At 36.2% G+C, this 6,039-nt stretch overlaps 1 protein-coding gene across 1 annotated transcript in view; it reads right to left on the reverse strand.

Annotated features, from left to right (window-relative positions):
* Window positions 1-2,195: 2,195 nt before the first annotated feature.
* Window positions 2,196-6,039, reverse strand: part of LOC139751224 (uncharacterized) — a 261,204-nt gene continuing 257,360 nt past the window's right edge. The window contains exon 19 of the mRNA XM_071666425.1: window positions 2,196-6,039. This exon is cut by the window's right edge and continues 1,979 nt beyond it. The gene's annotated coding sequence lies outside the window, so the exon portion shown is untranslated.

Below are 6,039 nucleotides of genomic sequence, written 5' to 3' on the forward strand. Positions count from 1 at the left end.
CACTCTACAGTGAAGCCTGATTATCAGGACATTTGTTAACGTTTGTACCTCTTTCCTTGTCTGTCTGTCTGTCTGTCTGTCTGTCTGACATACAACAGTGGCACACGTCAGCCAGGGTCAAATGTAAAGTCTCGGGGTCAATCTGTCTTTGATAAAGGCCTTTGCGCTCCTGTGTCCTTTGAGGTCAAAGGTCATAGGTCAAGTAAGTGGGTCAACAGGCACTGGATCACGTGACCATATGGTAAAAAAAAAAGAAAAAAAAAGAAATACACAGAAAACTGTCCTGAAGGAAAAGTTACAAGTCGTTTCATATATTTTCATTATTTCTTACAATACTTCGGTCAAAAGGAAAATTAATGTTCGCTCATTTTTTCCCCCAGGGCAAGCGTGGCCACGACTCCCTCTAATTGGGTCTATCCTGGGAACTTCTAAGGCTCCGCCACACCTAAAATTGTTATCAGGATAAAGAGATTATATCTTTATTCCATTTACTTACACATTTGATTGTGACGTATGGGTAAACAATTTACACTCACAACCACCAGGGTTGTATTTACAGTTCATTTACAGTGTTATTTTCCCTTCATACGTTTTTTTTCAAGCCTGTTTGTTCTGTGTGGGAATTATCATTGTTGCTTATAAAGGTATGTTTGTGTATACTAGAGACCTCTCTCTCTCTCTCTCTCTCTCTCTCTCTCTCTCTCTCTCTCTCTCTCTCTCTTCTCAATGTCACAAAAGCTCTATAGCTCTGCCTGCTGGATTTATGGGACTACAGAGCCAAGATACTTAAAACAGAGTTAAAGTGACCCCTTTGGTGAATGACCCAGAGCCAAGGTAATTATCACAGAGTGAAGGTAATTACGAGAGAGCTGAGGTATTTACTATGGAGCCCTGGTAATTAGAGCCAAAGTAATCAGTAATCAAATGGAGAAAAGATTAAAATTAATCACCAGAAGAGGAAGGGTAGAAATATATTGGATGGCGGTGGATAAAGGTCAGGATTGGCCTAATCAACGGTGGATTAGGGTTAAGACTGATCTAATCAACGGTGGATTAGGGTTAAGATTGGTCTCAGTCATAAAGGAGCAAGAATCTTTCCTCTTCCTTTTTTTTTCTTCCCATCTTCGTCCCACCTCCCTACACACTACCTGATTACGGCAGTTGGTGTGGAGTGATTGTGTAGCTTTCTCTCCCAGACCGGAGCTACAGGTTATAGCTGCGAGTGTTGAATGTTAGCTGCAGCTAGAACGTGTTTTTTTTGCATGAGAGAGAGAGAGAGAGAGAGAGAGAGAGAGAGAGAGAGAGAGAGAGAGAGAGAGAGAGAGAGAGAGAGAGAGAGAGAGAGAGATTCACGAGCCAATCTTTGCACATGTTTTTTTTGGCGTTTTATGTAAACATGTAAAATGAAAGTTACGTGTAAAAGTATAATAAAAAAAAAGTTTACAGATTGCTTCACGTCTGATGTAAGTGAAAGGAGAATTTTGTAAACTTTCAATAAAGTTAGGAATGTAGAAAGTATGTAAATTTCCAAACTATGTCTGTTTGATTTCATCAAAAGCCAAAAGTCAGGCAGCACTAGAGGGTTTTCTGTCTCTCACCAGCATCCACACTCTACTTTTGAAAAATATGAATCTTTTGTATAATTTCCTGCAGTTCTCTTAAAGGCTTTTGTCTGGGAATATTCTATTTTTCTTTTGCTTTGGCTATACTCCTGGTGTGTGTGTGTGTGTGTGTGTGTGTGTGACCCATGAGTCCCATGTCTATGTGTCACATGTGTATTTGTTCTCAGTTATTTTCACATCATTTCGAGAAGTATTTCCATTATCTCAAAACTCTCTTATCTGTGTTATTGCAAGCTAGAGCTTAAAGTCTAGTCAACCACTTTGTTCACCTCTCTCTCTCTCTCTCTCTCTCTCTCTCTCTCTCTCTCTCTCTCTCTCTCTCTCTAAGGTATCTTTATCATGTCATCACCTCTTTGTATCAGAATATTCAAGGAAAAACATGCTAAACACCACACATACACAACATAAACGCCACATACACAACATAAAAGCCACATATGCAACATAAACGCCACATATGCAACATAAATGCCACATATGCAACATAAACCCCACATATACACAGCATAGACGCCACATATGCAACACAACACCACACATACACAACATGGAGGCCTGAAAGAAACCCACAGAAATTCTTCGTCAATATTTTATTAACATTTTCCTGTACACAGCTTATAGAACCTATCAGGGAAGGGGGGGAGGGGAAGCTTTAGTAGGAGTCAGGAAGAACTGAGGCTTTCTATCAGCTTGAACTGAAGCTTTCTATCAGCTTAAAATTTGTAGCAATAATTTGTGGTTGGAAAATAAGATATTCGAGTGATTTTATTCCTCAGGAGAAGCATATTATTAAGTCTGGTCGAAAGGACGCTTTCTGGAAGCCTAGATGCAATACGGAGCTATTCATGTCACAAATGACGTCAAACCTACACTGATTGGCCAAGAAAAACGGCCAAATGGTGTAGTGTTTGATGACGTCATCGTGAAAATAATATAAGACAGAAAGTTCTTAATATTTTTTTTTTTTTAACCACGTCTCACATTCTGAACATGAGTGAAAATGTTCACGGAAGGTTTGAATACTTTCCCTCAACTATGTTCAAGAGTGAACAAAAGTTCTCTTGTTCATCTGGCGTAGGAGAGAGAGAGAGAGAGAGAGAGAGAGAGAGAGAGAGAGAGAGAGAGAGAGAGAGAGAGAGAGAGAGAGAGAGAGAGAGAGAGGACATCGGGAATGTTTAAGAATGTATGATACAGGCGTCAACACCTCTGATTGAAAGATATGGATGATATTACTGAGAAATACTTCAAAATTCTGGGTGTTTGGGACGGAATGGTGTCACACAGGGCTCACTGAGACATCATTGGGTGCCAAACTACAGAGGAACACCTCACTATCTACACTCCACAATGACTAGTTCTTTGAAAAATAAGGATAAAATAGTGACCACTCTCCACCTATCAGGGTTTCATATAAATATATTCTTAACAATGGGATAATCTCACTGAAAGTCTATTATGGAAGAATACAACAAAATTGTTCAACTACATCGATGATATGAACAGTTCAGCCTATACAATTGGTTCACAATATTTTGTTCACTTACCTAATGAGTAAGATAGAAAACAAGTCCTCTTGTTTTTAGCTTCAAAAAAATATTCCTACTTATAGACATTTTCCCACAAAATAAGCGTTCAAATGTTCACACAAATGTTCACACTTTCGACAATAACAAATGGGTACAAAACGAACCATTATGACAAAACAGTATATCAGGAATGAGAAGAAAAAGAAGATGGAATGATGACATATTTTAAGAACATTATTTACTCTCTGTTTTCTATCAAAAGTTGTCTTATAATCGGTCAACACAGGATTAAATTTACTTGATAATCTCTCACAGAAAATTTCCTAAAGCAAATGACTGAATAAAATGTAATCTTAAAATAAGAAAATTTTTTCCTAATTTTTTTTCTTAGGCTTTCTTTAAAAGCTAACAAAACGTAAATAAATTCTCACAACACTGAGCCACAGAGCAAATCAAAATGTTATGTAAACATGAGCTCAAGATAAAGTAGTACATCAATTGGTCCACTAGACTAACTTCCATTGTCTTCAACTCTTGATTTCAGAGTTTGATGATAAATGCTAATTTCTTATTGTTGTGCTGGAAAGTAGCATTTATCTGATCCTCTCAAAGGGTCATTTTTTGAGAATTAAATGTTGAAACTGTGATATACATATATATATATATATATATATATATATATATATATATATATATATATATATATATATATATATATAGAGAGAGAGAGAGAGAGAGAGAGAGAGTCACTTCCCACGAGAAAAAATTTAACCAATTCTTTTTTTTTACCATTATTTCTAAGCCATTTTAAAACATATAGAATGAAATAATGATGGTTCTTTCCTCCGTGGCAAAATATATGTATATACAAATGATATTCAAAATATCTATGAATACTGAAATTCAGTCATTGTCAGTTTGCATACTAATGAATATCGTCGGAGTTTACCAAAGATTCTGAATATCATTTACAGGTTTGTCTTCTAGGATGAGATAAACGGTTATTCTAGTGCTTACTAGTAGGTGTAACTTTGTTTTCCCCCAGGATGGAATGAGAAGTTATTCCAATGCTTCTTGGGATAAGTAAGTTATTATTTTTTCTAGCATGGGATGTGACTTTAGTACAGTGTTTCCTGGGATAAGAAAAAAAGGTGTTTCCATCAAGCGCAGGTTCTGCAGCAGTGAAGATAAGATTACAAGGTTTTGGTCGACACAAAATTGTGATTACATTTTGACTGATCAACTTTTATGTTTATATTTCCAACCTTTTGACGGGCAAACACGTGAGTTGTGTACGAAATATGTGAATGTCTCTCTTCCTCTCTCTCTCTCTACATACATACATACATGATCTGACACACACAAATATATATATATATATATATATATATATATATATATATATATATATATATATATATATATATATATATATATATATACATAAACTAAATATATTCATTTGATAAGCATTTATCCTTTTTCTCTACGATATTTACATTCTAAAATATATTCATTTTCCCTAATCTATAAGAACTATGCTAGGAGAGTACAGATGAGCAGTGTTTGAAATAGACTATATCTCTTCCTTTACCTTTGAAGGGGTAGATTGCGCGTCGGGAGGGTGGAGTGGGGGGGGGGGGTATCACACGCGAGTGCACGGTCCACTACGTACCCCAGTCTGCACTCACTGCACGTGAGAGTTTTGCACACGTGCCACGGTATAGATAGCCAGTGTCCAACATGCACTGAATTACTAATTTCCATTGTAACACTTACTGTATTTCGCCACTATCGACACTGTGGCTTGTGATATTCAACATCACTCAAGACTCACAAGTCATATATATCTTGCACGTTTCTTCGAACACATATTTTCAGTCATGCTTTTCTAAAATCTTTCATATGACTAACAAAAAATAAGTATTTGGTAATTTCTACATCACAGGTTTCTTTATATTTCATATGTAACGCACCAGTCATCCTGTCTACACAATTTTTGACACAAATCATCCAAAACTCATTTCTCAATACACAGACATCGTACTGTAAGCGTCTTGTTGGTGTATAATTCCGTGTTGTGTATTTGACATTACCTTGTGCAGTCCGGTTTATATAATCGAGTATTTTCACTTCAGGGAAGAATATTCATATACATGGTTTTGAATAGAACATTATCATTTAAGCTCATGTACTTAGATAAGTACAAAGTGAATGCATAAACTTAGAAATGACTTCATTAGTTATTAATAACTAAATAATGAACAAGTCTCTGAACTAGTTGGCTGTTGTTAGTCTTAGGATAATAAATGGTTTTTTTTTCAATGTATAACAAGATACTATTAACTATATGTATTGCTTGATGCGTAATTCCCAAGATATAGGAGGAACGAATGGTGGAATGTTTGCAAAGTAAACATATTTTTCTAACGGAGATAAAACATGTTATGAATTACCTGTTGCTAAATGATAAAGTGATAATTATCTGTGCTAGAGGATCTATTAAACTTTTGAAGACATAATTAATGGTTAACGGTCCACTTATTTTGACTGTGAATGTGTCTGGTACTTTAACAGTGAAAGAATGCAGATGACATTGAAAATGAACCGAATATGATGGTGGGATACGTAGAGACGAAGGAACGCACAAATGTAGTGAGAGATTTGATGCACTGATGTTGGTGAAAGTGACAGAACGCATTGGTCTCATGAAAATGATAGAAAAGATCCTGTGAAAGTGATAGAACGCGTTGAAACGACTGAACGCACAAGTCTCATATGGACGGTGATAAGAATACAAAAACTAAACACCTTTTCTCCAGTTAGGTCAGTCTGGCTCCATGTATACTGTCGTGAGGTGTTGGGGAGGAGAATTGACCCTTTGGGGAGCT

The sequence above is a fragment of the Panulirus ornatus genome, chromosome 11, assembly GCF_036320965.1.
Source record: "Panulirus ornatus isolate Po-2019 chromosome 11, ASM3632096v1, whole genome shotgun sequence".
NCBI lineage: Eukaryota > Metazoa > Arthropoda > Malacostraca > Decapoda > Palinuridae > Panulirus > Panulirus ornatus.